We start from the raw sequence: 16,212 nt of genomic DNA on the forward strand, positions 1-16,212 counted from the left end.
CTGAGCTAAACTACAGACACCATGAAATGCCAACAGATGGTTGAATTGTGTTTCCATAGCAAAGTAATTTACAATAATTGCTGTATGGACGTAAATGCAATTTTCCATTATATTCATTTTATCAAGTGTTACCATACAACTCTCATGTATTTTATCAGAATACGCAGAGAATATCTGAATTTTCCTGCAGTAACAATTCTCAATTCGCTCAAACATATTTAAGCTTCAAATCTGAATCTGACACAAAAGCAGAAATATCTAAGACCAAATTAAATTTAAATCTCTTTAAGAAGCATGCTGGGTAGCACTGTTGGCTTTGTAGCAACCTTACATTCTTTTTTTTTGTTTTCAGTGGGAGTGTTTGCATATTATTTTGGAATTCAGTAATTCAGAGAACATTTTCTATATAATTTTAAAGACACTTCTTCCCCTGTTTCCTTTCCAATGTATCTGCTATTCTGAAGAGGAAAAAAAAGCACCTACAAGAGCCCATAGCTTAGGGTTATAGGAAACTATGTCACTATAAAAATGGGAAAAAACTCCTTGCTAGAAGAAGCCACAAATTATTTTTAATTTATGGTAAGTCAAATACCTTTTATTTGAGATGGCTTGGTCATAGCTGGAATAAACAGTAAGTAAGTAAATAAATACAATTTTTCTGTGTAGAAATAAGAAGTTACTGAGTGTAATTATATTTAGACTGCAAGCTTGTATATTGAATCAAAAAAAAAGTTTTTCTTTAATATCTTCCTTTCTAGCTCTTTAGTTACCTGTAATATTTTATAATGCTGAGACTCAGATTCGCTAATAAACCAGGACTGGATAGGACTAAATAATGTGAAGCAAGCTGCTACCTTAACACACTGTGCTAAAATACTTCCCATATAACGAATTCTCATTAAAGTAAGCCAGTCATAATGATGGTCGTTACACAGAATTATAGACTATAACATCGATTGAATTTAGTGCACTGACAAGAAAAAAGTGCGAAGAAGTGCAAGACATCTGAGCATTAGGCAGCTGTAGCCGTGTACAACAGACACTCCTGACAAGAAGCAGCCAATTATAGCTTAAATTTCTGGCATATAACCAGTTCTGATTAATAGTTTTCCATTACATTACAGACATATTATTAATGTATTAAAAATGTCAAGCTTTGGCAAGAACTAGTATGGCATGGCCCAGTTAGTCTGCAATATCTTCTTTTAATGAGCTTCCATTGATATAGAGAAAGATATTGACCAAAGCACATTAAGGATCATGTGCTGAGTGCTGCCAGGTTTTTTTTCTGACAGAGCTGTATGATTTGTCTTGCTTTTGTTTGTTCCTGCAGAGTCACTTATGATATGCGTTTTACATTTTAGTGCCCTATTGCTAAGGACATACCTATTTGAATTATTTTGTAGAAAAAACCTTTGGAGTAACATTTCTGAAGTTTACAGCTGTGCCAGATGTTTAGTGATAAGCCTCTAGCTGTGGGCAACACATGGCAATGGGGCTTTTTGTCCCCTGTAATGCCTGTGCATTTGACCTTAGAAAAAGGTAATCAAACACACCACTATTAACTACTGTCTGGTGTCCCGATTCCCTGTGCCCTGCTAGTCACACACCCTGGGTGTTGGGGGCCATGGAGGTGGCAAAGGAGGGACCAGCATCCTTGATGGCTGAGGGCAAGGGAACGGCAAACTGCCCCGACGACTTCAGCAAATGTATGCAAAGCCTCCAGAGCACGCTGCTCCCGGCGTCTGCTGTGTGGGGCAGCAGCACTGGGGCCTTGAACATTCCATGTGCCACAGCCTCTGCACTATGGAAAACACTAGGAGGCACCTGGGAGGCACGGGTGCAAAGGCCACATCTGGCTCTGCCTTCCTCTCGGAGCGCGGCTCCGTCTGCGAAGGGCCGGGCGTTCTGGCCACAAGTGAGGATGTCACAGCCATCCGAGAAGAATGGCATGCAGCTGACCCCCAGACTGAAATCAGCTGTGAGCAGGCTCTGAGCACATGCATCCCTTTCCAGATGGGGAAGTCACAGCTCATGCAGCGTGTTATTTCTGCAGATGGAGGAGACACCCCCTTTACAGAACAGATAAAATGCATCTTGGCAGCACCAGTGCCAGGGAAGAGCTTCAGGTCTCATTAGGGGTTGTTAGCAAACACTCCTCCTTTGCCTCCTTCCATCAGTGAGAAAATCCACCCCCTTCGCCTCCTCACAACCAGAGCGGCTGGATGTCTTGCATGAGCTCCCTGCTGGGAAATCGCTGTGAGATCCATAGGGGTGGGCTCTTGGGCCTCTCTTTGGCAAGCCACAGGAACATGAGGAGGTAATAAAATAGTGACCATCTCCCACACTGACCATGCATTGGACTGAGCATACCCTGCCAGCACTCAGGAGCAGGAAGGAGAGCCAGCAGCAGACCCCACGTTGCCTGAGGAGAACTGTCTGAAACAACGAGGCAAGGCAAGGAGTGCCGGCTGCCACCTCCCCACAGCGGCAGCTGCGGAACAGATTTTTCCAAAGGAAACATGTTTCAAGTTTGTATCCCGACGAGCTTAAGCAGATGAATGGATCCAATCAAGCCCAAGTAAAAAGCGCCTCTGCGTCCACTCCAGTTGTTAATTATATAAAGCCAGTTTAGAACATAGGAAATTATGTTCTAACCCTCATGCAACTTACATTTACTAACCTCGCGTTGTATACCATGTTACACCTAGGCAACTTGAGAACCTTGTACATATATACAAACCAACCCCTTTTATAAAGGCAAAATTATTTATCTATTTTATCTATTCAAAGAAGAAGGGAACCTGTATTTAATGATTTAATACACATTATTTCTGTCAATACTTATATGAAATGCAGTATACTCAAGCAACTACTTTGGTGTCTTTGGCCTCAAATGCTGTTCCAATCAAAGTTTAGATTCTATTCTTATCCAGCTTATTTAACTATTTAGCAGAAAAAGATTTCTTAGCCTCAGGAGAAATTTAAAATGTCAATACCTAATTAAAGAAAATAAAATACAGCTACCAAAACCCTGCAATTTGGCACTATACTTGAAATACTTCTGGTTTTCACACATTATTCTTTGCTGACTGACACATCATACTACCACTGCCATTGCTTGCCAGGTATCATCAGCTGTCAGAATATGGAGTAAAAAGCATTTCAGCTATTTAAATTTTACAGCCTTAGTACATGGCTGCTTTTTTTCCTCTCGCGTCTTTATAATTGTTAGCGTCTTGCCTTAAATATCTCTAGCATCAATCTGTTCTGCAAGTTTTTCCTCTGGGAATTTAAGTTAGCATTTGGGGAAGTTACAAGCTTTGTTTTTGGGTTTTTTTCAATGACTCTTCATGCTCAATAAGGCGATGCATGCTCATCACACAGTGTATCCAGGGCTACAAAGCTTTCAAGTTATGGTGTGAGCTGAAGACTTTCTAACTGAAAGTTCTCAGGCTCAAAAATGAATGCCTACCGGTTGCTGAATTTGTTCTGCGCTATTGCTGTATTTTACATAAATAGCTAGAAAGTTGGTGCTGCTTATCAATGTCAGAGGTTTGAGACAAAGTTCATAACTCCATGAGAGTATCACCACTGTTTGAAACTCTCTAGTAATCATCCTGTTAAGGTCCAGAAATATACCAGAAATTAACCTTTATTTTTTCCCCATGAAAAGCACAAAACGAAAAAAACCAAAACAAACTACCACCACCACAACCACAACATAAAACAAGCCAGGGGAAGTTCTGCTGTTTTCTTCCCTTTGGCGGGCTTCCCCGGCCACAGCTTCTCATCCTGAACCGCATTGTCCTTAGGCAAGACAGTGACTTATTCCCTCTTTAAAAGCATCTCCACCGCTTGTTCCACTCACTGTCTTTGCTAACATTTCTGTAGAAGTAATGCTGGCTCCTACCACATCAGATCCGGAGTAGTGAAAAGTTGATTGCAGAACAATAAAAGTGTATCAATCAGAGGCCAAAACCGCACATGCACCAACTTTGAGAGTAGAAAAGCATCTGTTTTATCGCGTCTAGCTGATCTGCGCTGCTCACCGCCATGCGGGGTTTTCTCTGGGGGTTCTGTGTGCGTGTGAATGTTTAGAAAAGCCGCCTGCAATTTCCGATGCAAGGGAGGACACCAGGCTGGGTACCAGTGACCGATGCCCGGCGCCGCCCGTGCCCGACGGGGCCGCCGCTCTCCCCGCGGGGTCCGCGCTGCGGGGCGGGCGCGGCGCGAGGGACGCGCCCCTCCCTCAGGGCTCGCTCGCGCTCCCTCAGGGCTCTCGCACCGCCCGCGCTCCTTCACAGCTCGGCGCGGCGCGGCCCGGCCCGGTCCGAGCTCCGGCTCCCGGTTCCGAGCTCCGGCGGAGGAGGCACCGCGCAGGTACCGCCCCAGCCCGGCCCCAGCCCCGGCCCCGGCGCGCTCCGCGCCGCGCGGGCGGCAGGGGGCGCGCGGCCCGCACCGATCCGCCCGCGGTCAGTGGCCCGAGCCCGGCGGGGCGACCCCCGCACACAGCCCCGGTCCCTCCAGGTCGCGCAGCCCCCGCGCCCCATCCTGCCCCGGAGCGGCATGCGGGCTGTACTCACCCTGCGGGCTCGGGCCCCTCGAGCCTCACCGCGGGGCGGCGCGGAGCCGCCGCGGCGCTGGGACGCGCTGGGGCTTCCTCGGTGGCGGCATGAAGGGCCGCGGGGAGGGCGTGAGGCGGGGGGGGGAATGCTCTTCCCTGGGAAAGTTTCCGGCGGGTCGCGGAGGGGCTCGGCGGGGCCGCGGCTGGGCCCAGGCACTTGTCGGCGTCGAAGTTTGGCGGGGCGCGGGCGGCGCGCGGCGGGCGGGTGGCCGCACTCCTCCGGCGCTCGGCGGGGCGGCGGGCGGGTCCTGCCCGCCGGGCTCCCCGCCCGCCACCGCCGCTCAGGGCGGGAGCGGCCCCGCGCGGGGCGCCGGCGTCCGCGGCATGGGCGCGCGGCGCGAGCGGAGTGCGCCCCTGGCCGGGGCTGCGGCGCGGAAGGCTCCGGCGGCGCGGCCAAACTTCGGGAGGCGGCGGCGGCAGCGCCTCCTCACTTCGGAGCGACCTCGCCGCGACTGCCGGCGAGCGGGGCGGCGGCAGCTACCCCACCTCCGGGCCCGCGCAACGCGCGGCCCTAGCGCCGCCGCCGCGCCCGCCCCCCCGCCGCCGCGCTCCCCGCCCCGCCGCCCCGCGGGCGCACCGCCGGCGCCGCCTGCCCCGCCGGGGGGCAACGGGACGGGACCTACCGCCCGAACAGAGCGGGAGCCGCCCAGCCGCCGGCAGGGCTGTGGCTGCTCCCTGCCTGCTGGAGTAGCTCTAATTTCCCCGTGTTATTTCGGCTTCAGCCTGGTACCGCACAGGCGGAGGTGCTGTCCGTGCTGCCGCCGTCCGAGCCCCGAGCCCGGCGGGCTGACCCCAGCGCCCCGCCGCAGCCGCCCTCGGCTGCAGGAACAGGGCAGCGTGCCGTGCCGCCCAACTCGCCGGAGGGTCCCTCCGCAGTGCTGGGCACGCCGGGGAAGCGCCGCTTCGTCCTCTGCCCACAGCACCGAAGTGCCACCGACACAGGGAGGCAGCGCGACTTGTCCTGTTGTGGTGCTGCGGTGACCGCCCGCCCCGCACCAGCCCCTCGGGGCTCCTGAAAGACGCGAAAACCCCGTCTCCTCCTTCTGCTGTGCTTCCTCGCTCCCTCCTGCACGCCCTCTACTTCTGTCGCTTAAACGAGAGGCGCACGCACTTCTCCCTTTTAGATTTCTCCAAGCTACAAAACAGTATCTAAAACTAATGACTATCAAGTCCCGTGCAGGAATTGTGCTTACTTACTCCTGGCAACTACCTGGTTACTGAAATTGACCGACTGCAGCTGCCAGCGCTGGGCAGTGGGACACTGGCTGCATTGTGAACGCTCAGAAGCTGCGTTTATCGTTTGTTTGCGTGTTTTGCATGTTAAGAGGTGTTAAATGTATTTATGTAGGCAACAGTGCCGTTGTATTTTGTTGACAAAATTTGGCGGTTTGCAATCCCAGTAGGTAACCAGATGAAATGAGGCAGTGGGTTTATGGAAGAGTAAGAAATTTTTTCTCTATTTGAGCCATGGAATTTGGTAGGTTGTGGAAATAACTGGCAGGAGTCATTAGGAAGGACAGTTTTCTTCTTTTCCCTAAGGCAGGTAACCCAGCAAAGTAAAAAAAGACGCCTTCTAGTTCCTCCCAGGTTTTTTTCTCTGTGTGGGCAGTGGTGTTGTTTTGGCATTTCCATTCATTCTCTGGAATCTCTGTGGCCGTGTTAGTGCAGGTACCACATGTATGGAAAAGTTCTTTGTGTGGGAAAGCCAGGAATGATCAAAGGGGTGGTAAAAACCAGCTTCAGGGATTTTCAATCCCCAAAAGCAGTTCTTGCTTTGTTTGCAGCCTCCTGGTCCCTGAGGTACAAACGGATAGAAGATGGAAATCAGTAAATTTTTTCTTCCCGCTTGAACTGGAAGCATGCCACGCATCGAGGCTCCATAGGGCCTTTTGTAAAGAAGAGGGGCAGAGTTTCAGTGCAGTTGGAAGAAAAGGGTTGTTTTCCTAATGACTAGACAGATGGTGGGCTGTACAGCGAAGTGCAAGGGACTGTACATGCTGAGGCAAGTCCCTGCAGTGGCACATGTGGATGGAGCAGCCCTGCTGCCTGTGCCAGCTGTGGGGCTCCGCTGCCTCCTGGCGCGGAGGAGTGCGGTGGCTTTGTGCATCTCTGGGCCAGGCTGGATCAGCTGTTTGCAGGTGCTGCGAGGGGAATGGTTTTGGAGTGGTGGGGGAGTGTTGTCTTGCTTTAGACTTGAACTGGGAGAGGATGCCTTCTTTCCACGTGTGGAGAGAATGGCTCCTCATGTCACAGCAATGCCACTGGCAGTGGGGTACTTGGAGAGTGCCATTCACACCTGCTCTGCACCTTGTGCTGCTCTGGTTGCATGCCCTAAACCTCACCTCCAGACATGTGCTGGAAGTTTTCTCTCCTCTGTGCAGAGTCTTTGGCCTCCTGGGGCCAGTCCCTGGTGGGACTGGCTGGCCACAAAGATTAAAGGCAGGATCGAGTCATCTGATACGTCAAAGATCATTAAGTTCTTCATGCTAATGGTATTGGCCTCTTCTGCATCAAAGCTAGAGCAGCTGGTTTGAGTGCAGTGTCACCAAGTCTGAGATTAAATGTGCCTTACTGGTAAAAATGATGGCGAAAAATCAAGTCTAGTCTGAGGATGTGGCCAAACTTTACAGCCAAATTTTAAGCTCATGAGAGAAAAGAGATCTGATTTAAATTATTTGTCAAAGGCTGTTGAAAGGATGAAAAAGCAGATGGAATTCAGCAGCTAGAGATTTATCTGTGTTGTTTTTGTTCTTTTTAGAGTGACAAGCTGGAGTTAAAGAGAGAAGGGACAGTGCTTTTATATCCAAACTGAAAATACTGTACCAATACCTGTACTAAATTTCTGACAATTCTTTTAGTAGTCAGTAATGAGTTTTCACACGTAAGTGGGCTGGGCAAGTCACTGTCACAGCACCTTGAGACTGGACTTTAGCAGGATTCCTGAAGCAGATTTGATATGTAGACAGAAGATAAGATTAACCAAAGTTTGAAAGGAATATTTAAAAACACCTCAGGTCCCACTGCCTGCCTTACAGGATTGGAAATTGACTAAAAATGAAGATTTAGCAGTTGTTAAATACCAAAGGATGGAAAGTCACAACACTGGCAAAGTGTTATCTTGAAAGTGCTTCCAGCAATATTTTTTATGTCTTCTCAGTAATAGCTGGCATTGGCCCCTAACAGAATCAGGGAAGGGGATTAATTTTTGATTACTGGCCTGAACATGGGAGCACCTATGCCTATTAGGACACTCCTTGCTACAAGGCATCATTTATACTGGAAGCAGCATAAATTGCTGGTACAGAAGTGATACCGCTGATTGCAAACTTTTCTGGTGAAGCACCAGCTGAACTGCAAGTTTTTAACCAAGTCCTAAATCTAAACAAGCTTTGCATGTTTTCAAACTGCGGTTTGGCTATTTAGTGCATCCCCTCATGTGCCATTATGAATCTTTTATTACTTGCTGTAGTCCAAGTTGACCTCTAATGATACAGCAGAATTATTTTATTAGTGCCTTTCCCCACGGCAGGGTACTGCTGCAATGGGCAGTAGCAGAGTACCTGGCTTTGCCTGAAGTAGCAGCTGTCCCTGGAAATGTATCCAGAGGCACAGGGAGTTTCCCTGCCTGAAGCTCAGTGTTTCAGCATGCTGGTGGGCTGAGGGCTGCAGTGAAAACTGCAGGTGTGATGTGGTGCAGCAGCTGGGGCCTGACCTCAGAACAGAGGCTGCTCCTGGTGGGGCCAGAGCCCTGGCAGGACAGAGGAGAGGAGGCAGTGGCTGCAGCTGCTGGGGCTGAGTGGTGGCAGGGAGGGTCCTGCTGTGCAGAGAGCGGCTCGGTGCTTCTGCACACCTCTGCTCTGCGGAGCTACTGGCTGCTCCATGTGCTGCTCTGCTCCTCCATCACACTGCATACATATTTCTGACCTCTTTTGTCACCAGCTGAAGGAGTTTTTGCAGAGCAGCAGGCAAAAGGTACAGGAGATAAGAGCAAGAGTAGTGCTAATTTGCCCGTGCCTCCTACTGCTAAGCGGAGACAGGGGTAGAAATGGCAAGAAACAGCAAATTCTCCCAGCGGCAGAGCTGCTCTGTCCACTTTATTGCTGCTTTGCCCACAGTAGTTTAGCCTTCTTTAAAATCAATTGGCTGTCTAGAATTTGAGTGTTGTTCTGGGCTTCCATGTTTAGTGCCTCCAGTGCTTACAGCAGAATGATTGGAAAATTGTATATAGATAAATGACAAAATCAAAAGGTTTCTGCATTAGAGTTGTTGAACCTGGAGAAGAGAATGCTCTAGAGAGACCTTATAGCACCTTCCAGTTACCCAAAGGAGACCAACAGCAAGAGAGCTGAAGAAAGGTTTTTACAAGAGTATATGGTCATATGAAAAGGGGAAATGGCTTTAAACTGAAAGCAGATAGATTTAAATTAGGTATTAGGGAGAAATCTTTTACTCTGAGGGTAGTAAGGCTCTGGAACAGGTGGCCCAAAGAAGTGGTAGATGCCCCCTTCCTGGAATTATTCAAGGAGGAATTGGATGGGGCTTTGAGCAACCTGTTTTAGTGGATGGTGTGTTCCTGCCCATGTCAGGAGGATTTGAACTAGCAACCAACTCAGGACATTGAATGATTCTATGATTTGTACAGGCAGGGGACAAATCCTGACCTCTGTTCAGTGAAGTAGTGAATACACAGACATCCCTATGTAGTATTTTGACACTGCTCAAGCTTCAACATAGCTCAAGGGCAGGGGACAGGGAGGCTACTGAAAAAAATGTCACCCCTTGCTCTGAAACCTCCATCACAGTACAGTTTGTGAGAGTTTTTCTCTGAGCAGGCTGGGTGACAGAACAAAAAATACTGGCAGCTACAGGTGCCTTGTCTAGACCACAACTTCCATCACAGCACTGTGCACCAGCAGACCCAGCTTAGCAGGCCTGGGCAGTCCTAGTGGGAAAGGCCTGTGGAGGCACACCCAGTGCCTCCTTACACTGAGTAAGGTAATCCAGCAGCCAGCTGGGAGTATGATGTTACACTGATGAACACTACATCCAGAGATATGCGAGTCATCCTACTCCTGCCTCCATTTCCATACAGCTTGATAATGACTTTTTCTCCGTAGAGGGTAAGGAGATCTTTCCCAATGATGTTTCAGAGCTGACAGCTTCTCTGAACAGGACATTGGGGTCTGAAATCTTGAAATAGGGTAGGTATGAAATCTGGGAGAAAGAGTACCTCATCAGCAGTGTTTTTCATTTGGCTGGGACTGTTTCCTGCTTGCAGGCTGTGCGACCCCATTACTTTTTCCTCAGGTCTAGGGTAGAGAATGGACCATTTCAGGTCTCCTGAGAGCAGTGTGTTTGTAATTCCCATGCAGTTCCCCAGGGAATGCAGGCAAAGAATTTTCATGAGATGTGCCCTCTGTGAGAAGGCAAAGTCAGTTATTTTTTATACAAAGTGTTGTTCTTAGGTATTGTACTTGTTGATTCAGAGATGTATGTAAATTACAGCCTGGATTTCCACTTGCAGAATGAAAAATGTCTTGTTCTAATAATAAATACTGAATCTCTGCTGTTCCCATTTACATAACATACATGACACAATGTGTAAATCCTCAACAATATTTTTTCAGAATTTAGCAGCTTGTTTTTCTGCAAACATAAACATTTATTTTTGGTGTTAATAATTAATAATATGCCACATGCACATAATAAATGTGAAATCTAATCTTGTATAGACATAAATGTATCTGCCAAAGTGGTCTTTCTGTGCTGTAAATGACTCTCACAAAGTGGCAGCATACATTCTATTTTCAATCACTTTTTTTTTGTTTTGTGAACAGATATGCCAATAAATTAAATGTTTTCCTTTGCAATTAACAAATACTTCACACTTTAAAGAAAAGAAAAATACTCGATAATTATTTTTAAAAGGAAAATGGCTAATAAAAGTCTTTGCAGCTGTATCCTAAGCAAAATACAGACAGAAATGTAGAAAATCCCAGCAAGGGAGGGAAGATCAGCTGTGGGAGTATCAGTCCTTTTCTGCAGTGAAAAGAAGGAAATGACCAACTCGGGGTCAAAGCTGCAGCTGGACAGGGAATGGCTCGATGCTGTGCAGAACAAGACACTGGAGTGGCGCAGGGTCGCAGACAGAGGTACACCCTTCTCTCGCTTATTGATTCCTCCCTCCAGTGCCCAGTATTTTTAGGTTTCATCACTTCCTAGAAACCAGCAGTAGCTGAGAACCCTCCTGACAAAGCCTTGGGGCTGTATCGCCGCTAATGGCTGTCCCACCTGGCGGCCGGGGGTGCGCCTGCTCTCGGTTCCGCTCTGGCTGCTCTTCCTCGCAGTGTGACTGCTCTTCCTCACGGTGTGAGCACAGCCGGCAGCAGCCGCTGGCTGCAAGCTGTGGCTGTGCTCAGAAACCCTGGCTAACAAATTAGATGGTATTTTAGCACTGATTTCTGGTAGGAGGTGCAGTGTAGTTTGTGTCATTTTCAGGGAAGCCACGCGGAACTGTGGTTTGCTAAACTGCAGAGGAAATAACCATCTTTCCAGAGCAGGCTGTGCTGACTTTCTGGGGAAGGTAGTGATGCACTTACACCGAAGGCTTAACCAAACATGAGATGTTCTGATAAGGATTCTGATAAGGCTGTTTGATAAGGATCTTTTATTTATATGCTTGCTTTGCTTTTATTTATACTATTCCAGCCATTAACTCTTATCTTTGTTGACAGTTCATTGGTTGTGGTTAGTAGTGGGGCTTACATAAGGGTCCTCAGATATTTGCCAAACCTTCTAGAAAAAGTACACCTTAATATTCCACCATGGAATAAGAGATGGAAGTACTTTATTTGAAGCGTCTTAATGCTATCATTATGCATTCTGTAGAAGACAAAGACCATAAAAGTCCAGTTGCTGTTCATGAGCCAATACTTATTAATCAGATGAAAATAAGGTGCCCTAGGAAGGGTGAATGTGGAGTAACTGGGCTGGGATGACTCAGCCATCTTTACAGCAACAAACTCACTAAATGGTATTGTCCAAGGTGCTTTGGAGGAAAGTTTCCAAAATTCCCTGTTTTCTGAATTTCTCTTTGCTCAGTTCACCTTCTGTTGGGGCACTTTCTCTGGGAATTCTGGACACTCTTTTCGAAGCACACAGTCATGCAGAGCTTCACGGAGGCTCCCATTGCTGTAACTGAACCGAGTTCTGGGGGAGCCTACATACCCTCATGGGGGATCATAGGGTACAGCTGTCAATACCATTGATTCAAAATGTGCATAGCAAGGTTTTTTTGCACTTCCAAAGAGGCTTTTAAAAGTGAAATGTTCTCTAGAAATGGCCAGCACCAATGCAAGATTCAGCCATTTTTCAAACATAGTGGTAAACACAATATATTATAAATAGCAATAGATTATTTGTCAAAAAATATTGAGCCTGTTTTTGAAATGGAGGTTATATCTTTTGATTCTATATTTTGAAAATATTTCTTGTACTTGGGCTTTTTCTTAGCAGACAGACTTGTCAGGACTTGGAGTCAGGGACTGCTGCTTATGTTTGTGTACAGAAATGAGCTCTGCTCTCATCTCAGTTATGCATCTAAAGTTGGACTTGCTGCATATAATACATACAGTAATTAGCAGTCATTCATCACCTGTCATCAGACACCTTCTAGCTGTTAATACTGTCCTAAATGTATTTCCTTTGGAAAAATCACTTTTCTAAAGACCCATAGGTCTCAGTATGTATATAACAACTAGTATGAAAAAATCAACTAATCTAAATTCCGTTCCCAGGTGAAATTTAATGTTTGGACATAGGTGACTATTACATTTGCTCTACCAGCTATATTCTGTTCCCTCAGCAGGGCAAAATGCATATGTTGAGGACACTACTGGTTATTTACCTGATCCCACCTGTTCCTACACAAATGCAGACATTATTTAGTACCACTTTTAATCTGTCCAATATTTTAATATTGAATAGAAGCATTCCAGCAAAAATGTTCATTATTCTTTTATTGAGGCATTTCTTTCATGGAGGAAAAGCTTAATTTAACACTGAGGAGGGGATTACAGTAGTGCTCTGACGTGGGATAAAACACAAGAACAATGGGCAGGGATAGTATTGGCAACTATCTTATCCCTCCCAGTTAAAGATATAAGCAAATATATAAAAGCATTCATTACTTGAAAACTTGGATTATGAAGAGGCACATTTGGGTGTTCATTTGATAGCTATGTGGAAGTCTTGGAGGGAGGAGTAGGGAAAACTGAGTTGTCATGCAGCTGAGCCACAGTTTTGTCAGGTAGCCATTAGTTTTGATTTGTGGTATACCATTATGAACCAGTGAAGGGCAGCACTATCCAACTGTTCTAGGTAACTGGATAGATCACTAATTATGTTTTCAAGTTTACAATGATGTAAACATTAAATGTTTGATAGGATTTGCTATGAAAATGGTTGTGTTGCTGTATTACTGCAAAACAGTAACTTCAAGAGCCTTTTTTTTTCATCACCAGATTTCTGCAGTTACAAATTAACAACTTACTTGTAATGAATTTTAGGAAAGGCCATTTGATTCATTGAAAAGGTGAATCTCTTGCTAAGAGTATGGTAAGTTCAATTGCATTATTAGGTTGCAGCATAGGGTCTACACATCAAAACAGATTTTAGCAAATTGAAATATGATTAGTATCAGAAATATGTGAACAATAATACAGATATTTTTGTAGCTCAAAACACTGGTTTTCTACACAAATTTTAGGTGAGATTAGTACTTTTATTTCTGAAGTTTCCTTCAGCATTTTTCAATGGGAATTAATGACCCATGTGTCTGATACTTGTATTTATGCTCAATATAACAGGATATTGGAAAGAAATTCCATTAACAGTTTTATTTTTCTCTTTGTGTGTGGAAATGTAGCTGTATAACTTATACAAGCCTTTTCAAAGTGCTATCTTATTTACTATGGTATTTGGGAGGGAATAAAATTAAAAGGTGCTCTACTATTTAGTCTCTTTTTAAAGGTTCTATGCCCATGTGCACATCTAAAAAATAGTATTGACAAAAATAACAAAAAATAGTATTTTGGTTTTTACTCCAAAAATAATATCTTGACTTTCCAGAGGAAGCTGTGTTACACTACAAGTCCTTGCCAACAACAGTTCATCTACTCATATGTAAAAACAAAGCTGTACATTGTTCTGGATTTGAAGTATTTGTCATGTGAATTCAGATGGTGACACTGTGTCCTTGCAATATTTTCATGATGTGAGTGCTATAGTTCTTTATAAAAGATGTCTGAGTCTTTCTGGCATACAGCTTGCTCTTCTGCCAAAAAAAGAGTCTAACTGGTGCATACCAGAGTTAGGATTTCACCTGTAGTGTTTCAGACACAGAATAGTAGGAGCTGCCTGAGGAAGCCACCCTTGGCTCCCTAGGTGAGGGGATTAGATAGGCAAGGGTTCATCATCCCTGTAAGATCTGAGCTAACTGAGAACACAGTGAGAAGCTTTATGGCTTAGGAGTGGGCTGCAGGGGAGAGAGCCCCTGGGTGCTGCCTCTCCAGCCCCAGGGTGGCTCTTCCAAACTGCATTTGAGAGAAGTCCTGGCTTTATTTCCTTGTCTTCTTTTTCACACAGATGTACAATGCCTTCAGCCTTGCAGTACTGTGGAGAGGGTGTCAGGGCCAAGATGGTGTTAGTTGCTTTCTTTCTCTAGCAGACTTGTGTATTTATTAAACATAAATATCAGGGTATTCACCATTTATTTATATTTTAAATTTAAATTTCACCTGCATTGCAAGACATTTATTACTATATTTAATGTGCAAGACTGTCCAATTAATTCGTGAAAAATTCTGGGACACTGGTTACAAATTAAAATGGCGACAGTTGCTGCAATAATGGTTTTAATGTTGGAGAACCAGACCCATACATCAGATTATAGAAAGATGAATGAATCCACAAATGAATAAAATGATTAAAAGCTGAAGTTGGCAGTGGAGTTTATATGTTTACTCTGGTATGTAAAACACCTATTGATCTGAAGTTTGATCAGTAATATTTACAAATATATTCTCATATACATCATTGTGATTGTATTCTCTTGTGCTAAAAGTTTACTAATTTACCTAAGTAGGGTATACTGATTACCCAGGCTGCTGCAGATGCTCGGACATCTTGGGGAGCTCTGCTCTCCATGCATTGGTAGGGCTTCCACCTGAGCTGGGAGAAAGAGTGAGCAGGAGGGCAAATGTTTGTCCCAGGAGAAATGATACCATGGGGATCATTCACACTCCGGGGCAGTGTGTGCTGTGTGTTACAGCAGGCTCAGCCTGGGGCTCTCAGCCCTGCCTCCTCCCTCAGGACAGGGATGTCATTCCTTGCAGGAGCAGTGGAGCAGAGAAGGCCGTGGAGCAACGGCTGCAGGAGTTTGGCCCTTGGCATGAATAAGAGCAGCAGGAAACCAGACCTGTGCCAGGCTTGTGAGCTCAGGCTGCAGTGCAGTGCACCTCTGTGGGCTTCTTGTCATTGTTCTCAGAGCTGTTTCTCCAGGGCTTTCAAAAGTAACGTTCCCGAGGGTAAGCTTTCCTTTTCCTAGTCTCTTGTTCCTCATTTCCTTGATGCTCTGAAAAGACATTATATTAAACATCACACATGCCCTCCCCTCCTCTGAGCTTGGACATTTTGCGGGATCCAAGGACTGATTTCAAGACCTGAGAGGATGGGAACTCACTGTATTATGCTCCAAAAAGGCATGAACAGAGAGAAAAAGATGTGAACCTGGAGGTTTCACTTTTTAAATAGTTTTAAAAGAACTATGAACAACGGACCAATAATTTCAGAAAAGCAAAACTGGATTAAGCAGAACCTGGGGATTCTTAAGAGAAGAAAGCTGGGCAGTGGATGTGGTCTGCTGATAAAAGAGAAAGTACAAACTGTCTCTGAAAGCAAATGTTTTAACAGAATTAATATTTTTCAGAATGATTCACAAACACATAAAAAGGATTGAAAGAGAAAAGTTTCCAAAATCAGAAGTTAAATGCCAAGGGGATGCATCTACCATCCCTGTTGTAGTTGATGGTAAAGTTACAACTGCTTTCAGTGGGTACAGGGTTCAGATCTGGCTCTTTCAAAGTTGCCTGCCAGGTGTCCTTTGGACCATCTACCCTCTTGGGCCCTTTCATTTCAGCAGATCTGGGCCTGGGTTCTCAGGGACTGAGAGCTGGGAGAGCATATATTGACATTAGCATCTGTCTCAATGGGGAATCTGCCACTGGCTTCCAGTCCTGCCCAGCATTTCACACAGATCAGAATCAATATCAGCCACAGTTGTCACTTTAAGTACTGGCCATGTATATCCTTCTGACTTATGCAAAAACATAAACTAAAATATGCATTCTCATTTTTCATATGCTTCACCTGATGTCTGAAATCACAAATTATATCCAAAATGAGAAACATTGTGTGCTCAACCAGTATATATTGCAACTTATAAAAAATAAATTTTTAATAGAGTGTCATAATATATTATTCTTTATATCTGTTCAGTGGCATGGAGCTAAGCAGTATTTTTACAG

The 16,212-nt window shown here is 45.6% G+C and overlaps 1 protein-coding gene across 11 annotated transcripts in view; it reads right to left on the bottom strand.

The window, feature by feature from the left end:
* NTNG1 (netrin G1) overlaps positions 1-5,081 on the bottom strand; it is a 146,737-nt gene extending 141,656 nt beyond the window's left edge. For 4 of the 11 annotated variants that reach the window (XM_064720336.1, XM_064720335.1, XM_064720330.1 and 1 more), the window contains exon 1: positions 4,587-5,079. The gene's annotated coding sequence lies outside the window, so the exon portion shown is untranslated. Of the gene's footprint in view, positions 1-3,913; positions 4,358-4,586 lie in introns of those variants that run through there. The other 7 variants (XM_064720331.1, XM_064720328.1, XM_064720338.1 and 4 more) reach the window with 5 other exon arrangements.
* Positions 5,082-16,212: the final 11,131 nt, after the last annotated feature.

Source organism: Zonotrichia leucophrys, chromosome 8 (genome assembly GCF_028769735.1).
Source record: "Zonotrichia leucophrys gambelii isolate GWCS_2022_RI chromosome 8, RI_Zleu_2.0, whole genome shotgun sequence".
Taxonomy (NCBI): domain Eukaryota; kingdom Metazoa; phylum Chordata; class Aves; order Passeriformes; family Passerellidae; genus Zonotrichia; species Zonotrichia leucophrys.